The 15992-nt window shown below is 32.3% G+C and overlaps 1 protein-coding gene across 1 annotated transcript in view; it reads left to right on the forward strand.

The window, feature by feature from the left end:
• The first annotated feature begins 8445 nt into the window (after nucleotides 1–8445).
• The window catches only part of LOC128187340 (uncharacterized), a 60177-nt gene continuing 52630 nt past the window's right edge, over nucleotides 8446–15992 (forward strand). Inside the window, exon 1 of the mRNA XM_052857752.1 lies at nucleotides 8446–8500. The gene's annotated coding sequence lies outside the window, so the exon portion shown is untranslated. The remainder of the gene's footprint in view (nucleotides 8501–15992) is intronic.

A 15992-nucleotide genomic window follows, 5' to 3' on the forward strand; every position in this document is an offset into this window, starting at 1 on the left:
TGATCATAACATAATTAGGAAATCCTAACTTAAGATGCTCCTACGATACCGTCTAGTAACATCTTTAGATGTGTCCTAGGTTAATCTTAGAGCGTTCCTAACTTTTTACCTAAGTCATATCTTAGGAACACACTTAGGTCATACATGTGTATCTTAGGAAAGTTTCGTGGATATGCCTGCTAGGGCCCGTTTCACAAAGCATACTTAGGACTAAAAACTTTTTCTTAAGTTCATTATTTATCCACTTCACCATTCTAGTCTTATCTTATGAAATTCCTAAATTATGTCTGAACTTTAAGGCAGGTAAATCGATGTCTTAGGAACAAACTCAACATGGTGACTATTTATGTTTTATATTGAAATGGATTATATGCACATTAAATAATAAAATCTAGATATCTCAACGAACCTTTTCAAAATTTAGGATTACACATATCTGTAAATGTTTATACGGGCTATTTATTATAGACCAAACTAGACAATAAAATGCACTCGATCATTTATAAAGAATAAAAAAATTCTAGCTGTAACCAATGTTTTCAATTGGTTCATGCAGTCATATCCAAAAAATATTTAAGATAAAGAAATTTATCCATATGTAGCAATAAACAAAAAAGATACTATGATCAATGCTTTCTTTCTCAAATACCGTTTTTAAAGAGTATGCAGGTTTATTACGTAATTCTTATCTACTCGTGTATGCATGTGAAGGTAAATTATTACACAAAATTTAAATACATGCACATGGACAATACACTAATAACACTCTATTTACACATTTTTGATTTTCCTTAGAATATTTGTTAAGGGAATGAGTTTTAACATTCACTAATTTTTAGTTTACATTCGTGGCATATTGAAAATAATTTACATGATAGGCATTAAGTTAGAATTAATATGATATGAAAGTGGCTTACAATATAATGTATCTAAAGATAAGACATAGTCACGTGCCTTACGCTAAGAAAGTTTTGTGAGACAGCTATGACAAATCTTAGGAACTTCCTAAGTTACAACTTAGGCATATCTTAAGTTCTATCTTAGAAAAACTTCTAAGGAGATCGTTGTGAAACGGGCTCCAGTATTGTATCCTCTACTACACGGGCAGTTAGTATAAGCCTGGGGCCCGTTTCACAACGATTTCCTAAGATGTTTCCTAAGACTGAACTTAAAATATACCCAAGTTATAACTTTGGAAGTCAGTTTGTAATTGTGTTTTTCTTAGTATTTATTCTTGTTTTTATCAAACCGTTTAGATATCAGTGATTCTCAGGAATGACTGATTTCATTATTATCAGTGCACTAGCTATAACAATATCCGCAACCCATCTGAGCGTGCGACCGGATAATCTTAAAAAATATCAAAATTAAAAGTCTACACGAGAGATGTTGATTGACGAAATATATGTATATTTTGATAGTTATAAATTTTTAGTTACATGTAAGAAGTAAAGTGAACAAGTCCTAATGACTTGTGTATTCTCGTATTTTTGTTCAACTATAATTTATTCATTTTCACTTAATGTAATTCATTTCAATACAAAATAAACAGCCGCCATATTGAGTTCTTAAGACACCAAATTATCTGTCTTAAAGTTAAGACATAACTAAGGAACTTCGTAAGATAAGACCAGAATAATCGGATAAGTAATGAACATAAGAAAAAGTTCTTTCTTAAGATATAACTTAGTCCTAAGTATGCTTTGTGGCAACGGGTTCCTCTTTCTCTGTACCAAAAAAGTAGGGAAAAGGCATTTTCCAGTTGACTACTACAGGACTGCTTTCCATACACCTTCTTATGCGCATGGACACTGTACCTCAAATTTACGATCCTTATAAGTAAATAATCTGTAATGCAGCGTGATCAGCAGTAGCATTTTATGTATTTTTCTAACCCGGCGTCGACAGGCTATTTAACAATTTCTCCTTAAACGCAACCTATTTATACATATTGGATTTTGATGGCGCTTTCGGGCACGTATAATGGTTATACCACATAAACAAAAAAGTGCCAAAATATTTTGATTTTTTTCTCTCGAAATTTGACAAATAATGGTGTGGAACTGCGTTTTAGAAATGAGTTAATGGCATGAAAAATGGTTGAACTAAAAGGTGTTTACATTGAAAAAAAGTGACAGGTTTAATTGCCTTCTACTAGTTTGACGTCACCTGACGTCGTGGAAATATGAAATGGTTCTCCGTAAATCCAATTCATGCGAAATTAAAACCGATGTATCTTTGGAAAACAACTTCAAAATCATATGATTTTTTGCATACTTATTTTCAATTGCTAGTCATTGAATAAAACATGCCTCATCCTACGAAGAACACAGTAATGTGGCCGTAAATCATTCTTTCCGTAAACTTCTCTAACAACTCTCGTACATTTTAGCATTTACGCAACAATTCCTTAACAAATCTAACATGTTTATATCCATTTCTTGCCAATTGTCGACACATTTTCTAAATAAATATTTCATTTGAAGTAGTTTTAATTTACAAATTATAAAAGTTTTTCAAATTTTTTGTCATAAATTCATTTATCCATACATAAATGCATTATTAATGATAAGAATAGTAGTGATAAATACATTTTAAGGTTTAAAACGAGTATGATATAAAATCAGTGGGTGATTCAGCATTACTTTATACAAAGTCAAATGATACTTGCCTGCTTGATGTAGCGGCAGCCAGCATAAAATAATTATCACTAAAAGTCTTTTCATGTTCAAGTATAATTTTTTTTTATAAAAAAAGTTGCTTGCGTTTTTTCAACATCCACAAATCTATCACGTTTACCAAATCCAGCAATATGTTTTTAAACTCTCACTATCAATTATATATATCAAAGTTAGATGGCTATCTTCCTGTTTGGAATCAAAGATCGACAACACAAATGATATAATCTTGAAAAAATTACGTAATTCATTCTGCAATTATTATGTTAATCTGTTAATAGTTAGATATATGTTTCAATAATGAATTTTGTTTACATCAAAAGCCAACGATTAATTTGTTTATCAATATCCAAAAAAAAATTGATTCGACTTTTTCATAGATTGTCGTTGTTTGATTATATTGTTTCGGCGTATTAAAGGGACTTGGACATGATTTAAGCTCAAAATTCAAATTTTTATTTTTCCAATTTTAATGTTTATAATGGTTGATATTGGAACTTTAAATGCTTTGAAAGCATTCTAAAGTCAAATATTGAGTTATAAGCAAGATACAGAGTCTGAAAATCTTTGTTTTGTAATCAAAGTTTGAGCTTTGTTATGTTTTACTTGATTATTTGTTTTATTGTTATAAGTATCAATTGTTTGCAACGAGTCTTTTTGTCAAAGAAATGGTAATTCCTTACTTCACATTATTTGTAAACAAATATAAGACTCGAGCTTTGATTACATAAGAATGACTTTTTACCTCTGTATCTTTTTTAAATCTTGACTTATAACATTCAAATTTTGGTCAATCATTCAAAATGAGCATGTTAACCATTTTATCATTAAATAAGAAAAAGAATTTTTCTTTTATAAAAAAAATCGTGTCCAAGTCCCTTTAAAACTGTATTCAGAGTTATAAGTTATAGTGTTGTAAAAACCGTTAATGATACAACGCCGCTTAATTATATAAATATCATTAAGTGCTGCGATTGTAATGCTTACTGCCATAAATTATTGGATTACCCGTTTTAATTACCAACCGCTAATGATATATCGCTACTCAATAATAGGATCTTATCATTAAGCGTCAGAAATGCACAGCAGCCCTAACGCTTCATGAAACAAGCAAACATCTCCATCCTCAACCACTGATGATACAATCTTTTTTTTTTCATTAAGCAGTGCAGTTGCACCCTTTAATGAATCAAAATTGTAAATTAAAAGCTATAGTTTAAGAAATACAACCATTTCATGTCTCTGTACTTCCTCAGCATTGTATTACTAGTTGTTAGTTTTTACCATAACATGCACTTGTACAGTTTTGTACATTAGGGATGAAAATTGATAAAGACAGACGGGCAGATCGATCGATCGATCAATCGATAGATAGATATGAATATAGAAATATTGAGTGAAAGAACCTCGGCTATGATACAAATATTTATAGAATACAGATAAAGAAAATGCCTTTACGTGGATAAAGAAGGTGGATTGGTAGACAGACAAGAAAACTGATACTTGAAGCCTCTAACAGCAGTCACAAAGCCCGTAGATGGTAGCTGTCAATTAGGAAAATTCATTTAAGTACTACGAGTTTTCTTACAAAAATTACTTTTGATTTGTCATTGGCATATCATTATCAGTATCAAGATGATTATTGCATGAATGAATATGTTTGATGATTGACAACTCCGGAGGTAAAGCTTGTCTGGATAAATATGATATAGCCTATTATGGAATATCATTTGAATGTTGATCTTTGTCTACAGTTTTTAAGTTTTGAAACTGATAATGTCATAGATAATAATCTTAAAATGTAGTTTTAATTAAAAGTGGACGTGGAAAGGTATAATTCAAAATCTGTAACTGTCAGAAATAAAATATTTTTAAAAAAAGCTGAACAAAATTCATATGAAATTGCAGTTTATATCACCAGCTACATATTTTCTAGTTAATTTATTTTCGAAAAGAAAATATTTTTCTTTAATCATATTCCTATGTAAAAATTCGACCCCCATATTTGATCCATCCTTCCCCCAGATATCATAGTTAAAGCAAAATAGAAACTTAACTTTCTGAGTATGCTTCGAAACAAACTTCAGCGTTTTTGACGAAATGGTTTATAAGAAGACTTTTCTCTTGATGTTTCTGTGTTTAAATGAAACCCCGCCCCCTTTTGTAGTCCCACTCTACCCCAAAGAATCATGATTTGAACAAACCTAAATCCACACTACCTGAGGATGAGGATGCTTCCACACAAGTTTCAGTTTTTTCTGGCCAATTGGTTTTTGAGAAGAAGATTTTTAAAGACGTTTTTCTATTCATTTCTGTGTAAAAATTCGACACCCCCCCCCCCCCACATTGTGACCCAACCCTACCCCCTGGGAACATGTTTTGAACAAGTTGAAATCTACACTAACTGAGGATACTTTCACACAAGTATTAGCTTTTCTGCTTTTTTGAAAAGATTATTAAAAGATACCAACAAATGTTTTAATAGTTTTTAATTATCTTCCTTTAAAAGAAGGCATGGCACTTCATTTAAAAAAACCCGCTGAATTCCCTCCACCTAAGAATGCATTACGCAAAGTTTGGTTGAAATTGGCAGTATTGTTGTTCCTGTACGTTTAAATTTGCTACATGTAGTTCATATTTATATTTCATAATTTGCAATGCACTGAAAATTGATACATAGTTTATGTTTGATTTGTTTCTAGAAGTGTGGTAATTAAAATGTTTTGGAATGTAACATTATGTAATCATAGACAGCAGAAAGAAACAAATCAATACTGAACCGTATATTGATACATTGTAACATAAACCACTTTAAAAAAAGATTAGAATCATCATCGGAAATGAAACTTCAAAGGTTCATCCTATAGCTAATAAAAATAAGAATAAGCACTCGAAGATGCCCTTACACATCACGATATCAGATTTATGATATTGTATCAACTAATTTTATTATGAATTTCAGATTAAGATGAAACATCTATTATAAAATTATGAATTCATTCTGTGATCTTTCATTGTGATTAGAGTGAAGTGCTCTAGCACACGTTTCCCTTTTTAAGGAAATAACACCACTCATAAATTATATTTTCTAAATTATGAGGACCTCATATACGTTGATGAAAAAGTAAAGCTATTTGGATTTGTTGTCACATATCTCATGATAAATTAAATGTTTACAATGGCTATGAATGTATTAAATTATTTAGTTTATTAAACTTAATTGACAATCTCAATCAAAGTACTGAAGTACTGACGGGAGTTGATTTTATCGATTATCATTTATCTTAAAATCAACTTATCTTGCATGGCAATTAGTTTCTAGTCTGAAATTTTTTATTATATGAATTTTAGACTTTTCCGACAAGAATTTCGAGAAACCCCATATGAATCATGTTGTGTTATATTTAAAGATAGATTTCAAACTATGTATAAGTTATCGAAGCAATTCTAGAAGTTTTATGGACCCAAGCACTAATGATATCGAACTCTAGTCTCGTTCAACCAGAGGCTCGGCTGTCTCCGTTAATCTCCGACAAGCAATTAAGAGAGCCTATCTGCTTGTCGGAGATTTACGGAGACAGCCGTGAGTGTTTGGTTGAACGAGACTATATTAAACTCTGTCGTAGGAATACATGAGACTATACAATTTTCTTATTTGTTCGCATTATATAAAATCTGACTATTTTCAAAGTGTTTATTGATAAGTTTCCTTGAAAAACAATGCTTCAGCATACATTACTTTGAATTTTTCTATTATTTTCAAGAACTAAGTCTTGTCAGCTGTGATGATTTGTGCTTAGGTCCAAACACTGTTTTACTTTCGGTTTGCCAGAGTAACTGCACAGGAGAGTTGATTAAAATCAACTCCCAAAAACTAAGTTACAGAAATTTGATTTTATATAACTAAAATATCCTTCAAGACCTATTTTCTTTAAAATTGTAAATTAAATAGACGATCTATGGTTAATGTAGTAAGCAAGATCTTTGAATAGTTTTATGAGTCAATTTTGTACACTTTTCACAAGATATAGTCCTGGTGTTATAGCATAAACCTGTCCCCTTCATATATGTAACATGTAATATTAAAACTATTTAAAGTTCCTGCTTATATTATTGGTAATGTATACCAAGTATGATTCCTAATACTTCTTACAGAAACTTATAGTCAATTCAAGCTCTAAAGAAACAGCCAGACTAAAATCTACACGCCCGTTTATCGATTGGTCGAAATATACAGCGGCTGAAACTAATCATGGCATGAAACTGAAATCGACAAGCCCAATGTATTGATTGGTCGTAACTTGGGCGACCTAAGAAAAATCACGGACTGCATGAAATAACCATGAAGATGTCAGACTCAAAGTTTCACAGGTGACGATTGGCTGTTTCTTTCAGCTAACGTACTTGTGTACACTTACAATAATATGGTGAATATTTCGTAACTTATATAATCGATTTATTAATTAGTTAAAAGAAAGACGTACAAATAAACAATAAAATGCTTTCTCTGATGATTTATGCAGGTTATGAAGGTAGCGGACATTGCGGGTTATGTATTTTTTTCGCAGTGTCTCCACCTTCATATCCCACATAAATCACCAAAAAAAGTATTTAATTGTACAAGTTCTTTGGAATCATTTGATTTCGTAGTGGCTCAATTTTCTTGGAATTCGTGGGTACCTCTTATCAACGAGTTAACATCCTCCACGAATTATATGATTGGGGTAATAAAGTCATTCTTTTTGTAGGTATAAGAGAATGCACATAATTACGTCCTCATGAACCTATAGATGTTAAGCAATCCACGAAAATTGCCCCCTCCCCCCCCCCAAAAAAAAATTATTAATGATTCCACAGTATATCCAAAGCCCCAAAAGCAGCCTTATAGATTTTATCCTCCTTTTGTAAGCATGTTCATATTTCATGAAAACTGATCGATGCATTAGTATACTTGATATAGAATCCCAAAAATTTGAGGACATTGGTTTATTCTGATCAATCCAAAACCAAAATTTGAGTAAATGGCAATTTTTGATATCTGTACTTTTCTAGAAAACAGCACTTGTTAAATTTACAGGCTCTTCATTCAAATCGCTCTTCCGTCCCTTTAAGATAATTCTTCACTTAATATTCTTTTGAGCTTTAAATAATTGCAAATGAACCTTTTGGATAAAAGAATAGTTTTCTGTATTTTTCTGTCTGCTATTATTCTACAAATTTTATGGTCCTTTAAAGGGGTATTTGTGGCATTGTGTTTCGATAAATCAATCTCTTCATATTTTTAGTTTTATAAACGTAATTTCACATGAAAAGAGGAAAATTAGAAATCAATTTATCTTGATTATTCCAAACGAGTTTTGAACGTGTTTTAACGATAAAATAACATATTTAACAATGAAAAAATCTTATTCATTTTATTTCTTTGCAACAGTTGCAAGTCTAGGTTGTAAAAAAAATTGGTAAAATAACGAAAGACCCAGGATAAATCGAAAAATATAACATGTAAAGTAAATTGAGTGGCTCCTTATATCACTCGTCACTGTCCAAGAAAATACAAGGTAATGTTTTGCGAGGAAAGACGGAAAGTAAAACTGAAAGGCTTATTATTTATCTCCCTCTTCTACATCTCCATTTTATCGATGATTGTCTCGTCTATATGATAAACAAGATTATCATGTTACAATAACATGTAATACAATCGCCAAATCAACAAATGGTAGGCAAGCTGTGACTAAAAAAGAAGGGCTTGTGTTCATAGAGTAAAAATCATCGACAGGACGCTTAAACTAGCTAGGAGACCAATAGTTCACAAAAGAGAAGAGGTAAGGGTATTTTTTTTATCAATACTGAATTTAAAACCCCCCAGAAAATCCCGACTCTATCGGTAAGCAAGATTACCATTATGCGTGGCTACGAAAGATACTACTGTAAGTCCTATTAACAATGATACCGATGAAGCATGAAAGGGTCATATCGAATTAGGTTATACATCCTCTGCAGTAGCAAAACATGGGACTATTTATGTTGTGACACCGTAAAACAATTGACATTGTTTTGGATATATTAAGTAGTGTTCATTATATAACATTATTGTAAAGTAATACATATGTGTATAATTTACTCTGTACATCTACGGAATTCTAAAGCAATTAATTTGAAAGCGTAAAAAAGTGTTATTTCCCTTAACTACATCTATGTCACGAAATGAACAAAATATTGTTCTTCGATTTTTGAGGAGATATCTCGAGAAAGTTGCTTAAAAATTCACTGAAGAATTTGAATGGTGACATTCAATATATGTCCTAATTGAACTACTCATCTCCAGTTCAAACAAAGTCTCTCATTAAGACTATACTAAATATATGTGACCAGAAAATCATGTTTTGTATATGAACCTAAACAGACAGAAACTACTCGAGAAATAAAGAAAGCTAAATGTTTTTATGAAATAATTAATGACAAAAGTACATATTTGGAGAGAAAAAATCAATATGTATGAAACCAGCTGAAAAAATCTAAGATTAGCTTTTTAACCTGGGGGTAATCAGATAGTTAGACGGAGGTTTTACAGGGTGATCCTTAATCCTTATTTACATTTTTCTTCTATTTCGTAGTAAATTTAGTATTTTTCGTCGATTATCAGTTTGCATCTTTACATAACGTCATAAAACCCCGCCAGTGAAAAACCAAGAATGCATTATCCCTCAAAATTAATTTAACTTTTGTTTTTTACCAAGGTAATTTATATAAACATTTAAAATGCTGAGCTAGGGATTTCCTGCACCAAATCTTAAAACTGCAATTATAGTAATATCAATATTATTAAATATCTTTCTAAACTAAAGAAAAAAAACTTGTGTTTAAACATTACTACTAGTTAATCAATTCTTTTTTTTTTCAGAGAATGCGGGTAAATTGAAAGATTTATGTCTATTAATTATAAACATTCCTAAATCACAGTTTGACGTTCCATGGTTAAAATGCGTATCACTGAAATGTTTTACCTTTTGTTTATAGTTTAAACAAATGTGTTATACTTCACGTAGATTATTTTTAAAAAGGGGTAAACAGCATTTCAAGATCTGCAGGATATACTCACTATCTTTAAGTTGTTCTCAAAAGAGAAATACAAGTGTTAAGTAAGTGCAATAGATATGTCCATCATAAAATGTATAATATTGTTTAACAATTGATTTGTGAATACCACTCTCAGCAGCTTATGCCAATGTTTGATCTTAATAGATAAAGATATTGTTTGACTTCTGTACCAAAACAATCAGACATGCCCATTGAACGCGTGCCAGATCTAATAAGGGTCCAAAAAGATAAATCTAGCATACTTGAAGCCAAAAACAAAAAATTGGATGATTTAGTGGTAACATTCAATCCACTTAAAGCTGACATAAATGTTTGTATGAGTACAATTGAGCTGAACTGAACTGAACTGCATTTTTATTTATCTAACAACGATTAAAATACAAGTAATACAACTTGCTGTAAACCAAGTATTATTTGCAAGCGAGAACATTTTGCAAGGTTTGCGAGAGCGCCATCGTCGCTAAAATGTGTCGCCGCGAACCAGCCCTTGTCGTATGATTGTAATAACAACATTGGTCATAACACAGCTTACTTGCAAAAATTAGTCGTTGCGAATCAGTGAATCGGTGAATCGGGAAATAATGTTGATGGTTTATTGATACCTGTCTTTGAAATGGATGCTAGCACAAGGGTTCAATGATGTGGAAGGAAGCCAGAGACCCATGTGTCCAATATCACATTGCAAAAATGACTGTTCTATAATGAACTAATTCCGGACTTTACTTTCCAAATTCATCGTTTGTTTTGTCATGTATTCTAATAATTTAAAGTTTACAAGGTGAATTAGCCATGGACACCTGGCAGACTCTTTATTTAATTTTAATTTCAAATCAGACAGATGTTTCTCCCAAGAACTGTTTATCTCTTCAAACAACATTGCGCAGTTATATGCCTTTCATGCCCTAGCCATCAGAGACTCATTGAGTTTATCGAATTGCCTTATACCTTTGAATTCAAATTTTAAATTTTATAATAAAAAAAAATACGTTGAGGCTGAGGATCGGTGCACCTTAATAGGATGTACAATAATTTAAAATAACAAGTTGTTGTATCATCCTTCATAGTATTATTAGATTTTGAAGCAATTAAAATATTAATATTAATAAAAAAAATATATTCACTGAGAAGATTTATTATACTTTAAAGGGGCGTGGTCATGATTTTGGTCAACATTTATTTTTTCGAATTTAAATGTTTACAATGCATCAGTAAGGCATTTTTAATGGGCAACCAAAATTTGAGTGTTATTTGATAAGTCAAAAGCGAGTTACAGAGCTTACAATTCTTCGCTAGGTAAACAAAGAGTTTGTTTACATTTTGAATGTTGAAGTGAAAATTCCAGTTTTAGACTTAAAATTAATGTGTTAATCGTTAGGAACTTTTTAGTTATGCTTAAAATGAATAACAAGATAGGCAAACGAGCTTTAAAAAGATTTTTACTGGTATATTGAACCTAGGTAAATAAAAACAGGACACGAGCCTTGTTTACTTGACGAAGAATTGTAGGCCCTGTATCTTGCTTAAAACTAAACGACTCGCACCAAAATTTCATTTGATCATTAGAAATGCATTCCTAAGGCATTGCAAATAATAAAAAGAAAAAAAAATTGACCAAAAGCGTGACCATGCTCCTTTAAGTCAAATATGCATGAATCTATCATTAAACTTATTTGGAACCTTCTATTTCAAGCCACATTGTTTCACTGCTTTGCGCCAGCGCAGTAGTGTACTCAATGGCTAGCATATAGTTATGAACCACATAAAATTTGCTTGTTGATCGTGAAAGGTGATGTGTAAATGTTATAATAAAATGTTACTAAATTTTTTTTTAAATGGAAATTAGTTAAACTTATCAGATTATAGAAATGTATTTCTAGAGTATATATTTTCTTGTATTTACCAATCTGATATCATTTTAGTAATATTTGATTGTTTTCCTTCAACAAATATATGTGTTTTAGTTGTGTGTTTATGAAAAGCAATCTGTATATAAAATTTCATAACATGCAAGCTACAGGTGATGCAAATCAATATGAGAATTTTTTTTTACAAAACAATACTTCCTTCATAATATATTATCAATACATTTATTTGCGCCTGTTCATAACCGTATTAAAACGTATGGGACTATGTCTTTATGTTAAACTCAAGAGATATTGCGGTAATTTTCAATGATGATGTTTTAATAATATAGAAAAGAAAATTTAATAGTTTGAATTTATCAGTGTAATGTTACAACACACTTTGAAGAACACGCTATTTGATTTTTTTTCAAACGCGTTGATCTCATCGATACTTACACACTTTGAAAAAAAAACTGTTCAGGGTTTGATCGAATTAATGGATACTTTTACATACATTAATGAATATTTTAACCTTGTTTAGCTAAATAGTAAATAATTTAAAAAAGAACCTGATGCATTCTCATTCAACTTGCTTAACAACTTCTCGATGAGATATAAGATTTTTCTTTTTTCATAAGCTTGTATTTTCCTTTTTGTGTATGCGGCAAATTTACTTCAAATCTTGTACATTCGGCTATGCCAGAAACGAAAATGATTGAAATACGTTGATAATGGAAATAATGGATATCAATGTGTAACATATACTAGCGGAAAAAAGAAACTGTGCATTTTAAAATTTAGTATAATTTTTCTATATCTGTTGTTTGTATTTATAAAATTTAAACAATCAATATTATTATACTTTCATGTTAAATACTTAAATCTGATTGATTTAGACGCATGCAGTTGGTAATCCGTTCTATTACCCTCAGCGTTAGCAGCACACTTGGCAACGGATAACACAACGAATTGTTACATGCGCGTTAATTATGCGCGTACGGTTCGCCGTTGAATTTACTTCATTTCTATATAGAAGCAGTAAAATTCTCTTTAAAATTAAGACATTCAGTATAATTACAAAATAAACAGTGCCTGTTTGGGAGGGTAAATGTTGAAATTGACACCCCTCGAAAACCATTGTCAACCTCCGCTTCGCGCACTATTTATATAATGGTATCGTTTTTGACAATATCAGATGGTAACCGTCCGGGTGCAAGGACTTTTTCATGGGTAGTGAGCCCCTGTTGTTTATTGAAGCATTTGTACGCACGAGTTGTAAGGGCCAATACTGTTTGGAATAAGAACTGTAAAGGATTTGTTTAAACTTTTTTTGTTAAGGAAATCACTTTAGTTTCAACAAAATTTACCCCTATGCCACGACTCAACGAAAACCAACGTAATTATGCTGTTTGGATGCTGCAAGCTGCAATGGCACAAAATACTGTAGCAAGACACTTTGGAGTTCATCGGAACACCATCAAGTCATTATGGAAACGTTTTTAACAATATGGCAACATTCAGGATCGATCGAGCTCTGGGCGACCTCGTGTGACGTCACGTCAACAGGACAACCACATTAGACTTGTGCATCTGAGAAATCGTTTCCAGACAGCAAGTTTGACTGCCCGTAGCATTCCAGGGCTTCGACCAATTAGAACTGTGCGTAATCGTCTGCGCGAGCAAAACATCAGACCAAGACGTCCAGCGGTGCGCCCAGAACTGCTTCAACGTCATCGTATCGCCAGACTAGCGTGGTGCACACGACATCTGCGATTCAGAATACAGGACTGGGCCAATATTCTGTTTACTGATGAATCAAGACTTCATTTGGATAGCAGTGACGGCCGTTGTAGGGTGTATCGTCACGTTGAGGAGCGTTACCAGGACGCTTGTGTTGTGCAACGTCGACAATTTGGTGAAGGTAGCGTTATTGTGTTGGGTGGAATATCAGCACGTGGAAGGACCCCTCTACAAATTGTCAATGGAAATCTCAACGGCGTACGCTTTCGAGATGAAATTATTCAGCGTCATGTGATACCCTTCATACAGAAACATCAAAATCACATCACTCTGCAGCAAGTCAACGCAAGGCCACACGTTGCACGTGTAGTCATGGACTTGTTTGTTCAACAGAATGTCGATGTCTTGCTTTGGCCAGCTGTTTCCCCCGATTTGTCGCCGATCGAGCACGTCTGGAATGAAATGGAAAGACGTTTACGCCGTTTACCAAATCAGCCAGTGACCTGGGCTGATTGAGGCCAGGCTTTAACCAACATCTGGAACAACATCCCTCAAGCATTTCAGAACACTTTAGTGGCATCAATGAGGCGTCGCTGTCAATCATGCGTGAACGCAAATGGTGGTCACACGCGTTATTAATTTTGTTATTTCAATTTCAAATAACAGTGAATCTCGAGTGCGCTGAAATTGACGTTATTCGGCGTTGACATTAATGTGTTATGTGATGTTGTTAAGAATACGTGTGTTAACAGTATTACAAAAAAAAAATTGTTCATATAATTTTTAAATGATTTTTCATTTATTAGATATACACGGTTTCTTTTTTCCGATAGTATATTCTATACACCCTTTGACTTGCAATTGGGGCCTAGGGATGGAATACAACAAATTGAAGATCTCAGACACTCTGCACCCTCAGTAAGAACTGTATAATTGAAATATCATGTTTATTTTTCAAAAGATAGTTTATTATTTGTAATAGAAGAGGTGGAATTACTTCTACTAGGTTCGATTCCAAGACCCTTCGGTTCACAAACCAACACTCTACTGGCGTTCGTTGAAAATCTTCTATAGACATCAAAAATATAGAAGATAATATAAATTCTTAACGAACTGCCCCTTTTTTTCTTCTGAGGACAACGCAAAACAATATAGGCCCAAAGGAAAGTATGCATATAAATAATTCTGATTAAATTCAAAGATCCATATAAATGAGACACCCCCTCCTCCCAACTTTACAGACTGGGATTTTTGTAATTTGTGAAGTGATTAATTTAATTTATTAACTAGACTTTGACCCGTGCGAACACGGGTTGACATTGCATATGGTATCGGACATTTACGAAACAGATACATCGACACATCGTATTGTTGACCAAGCTTCAAGCATACAATAATGCTATTTATTTCACTACACTCTGCTTAGTTAGAATAATCTAACTGTGTCTCGGGACAGACCTTCACCACAGTTAAAATGCATCCCATATACCCGTAATGTTGCAAAAAAATTGCAGAATCGCTCTGAAACGATTTTGGAGAAAATTAATGCAGCTGCATTGAAAAAAACAGTCAAATTATTCATAACAAATCATTCTAAGCTGTAAATATATACCTCTCATCTAAAAATTTAATTCATATAAATGAATGACTTTTCACCGACGTTTTTACTCATGTTGATATTTGGAACTCTCGGGATGTTTCATATTAAATGCACAGAGTTATTTCCCTTTGATGAACAGAATATGTGACAAATTTTCAATGAAAATTTACACGTATTTGTAATATCATTTCTGAGTTTATCCATGCAAATATGATATTGTGGAAACATAAACTAAATGGCCTTCCGGGATTTAGCGTGAATTTAATGCGCATGCGCAAGATATTAAAATGCAAAAAATCCAGATGATTTCCGGATTTTTTAAAAGGAATTTTCGTTGATTATTAATTAGCAAAGCTTGGATAAGAAAAAATAAAAACGAATTGGTTATCTTCAAGTACCAATGATGTTTAAAATATATAAACCAAACAGACAGTATTCTTCCGATTTCTCTGTATTTGGTATTAAAGCCTAAAAATTCGAGTCTATTATTTTAATATAGTAGTATAGATTGTTTTTCGTCTTGATTTTCGGTCGGTCTGCTCTTCCGACCCCCAACCCCCCGCACACTTTATCGAAATGCGATGTTTGCGCTACCTTGTTGAGATGCATGTGTTCGAAATGCCGTGCTTTCATGAAAAAAAAAACGTATACACGCAGTATGTACCAGGCACCGACGGTTATCAATTCAGGCAGCTGTACCTGTCATGCAGGATATTTAATCAATGACAATCATTTGAATTTCTCAACAAAACAGATTCGCTGAATAAAATAGATACTGGTATTAAAGGGTGAAGAGAAATGACAGCGTTGAAAAAAAGCTCAGTGCTTTAAAATATTGATTTCATCTAAATCAGAATTTCTCTTTGGTTAAAAATAAGAGATCTTTTTTCTTTTAAACACATTTTTTCTAGTTTGTTTGTTTTACTTTTAGTACCTTTATTCATTTAATCATTTATCTCAATGCCCTTTATATTATTGAATTGTACTTTATTCACGTATCATCTATAGAAAACACCATTTTAGGGAATAAAC

The sequence above is a fragment of the Crassostrea angulata genome, chromosome 6 (assembly GCF_025612915.1).
Source record: "Crassostrea angulata isolate pt1a10 chromosome 6, ASM2561291v2, whole genome shotgun sequence".
In the NCBI taxonomy this organism is placed as follows: domain Eukaryota; kingdom Metazoa; phylum Mollusca; class Bivalvia; order Ostreida; family Ostreidae; genus Magallana; species Magallana angulata.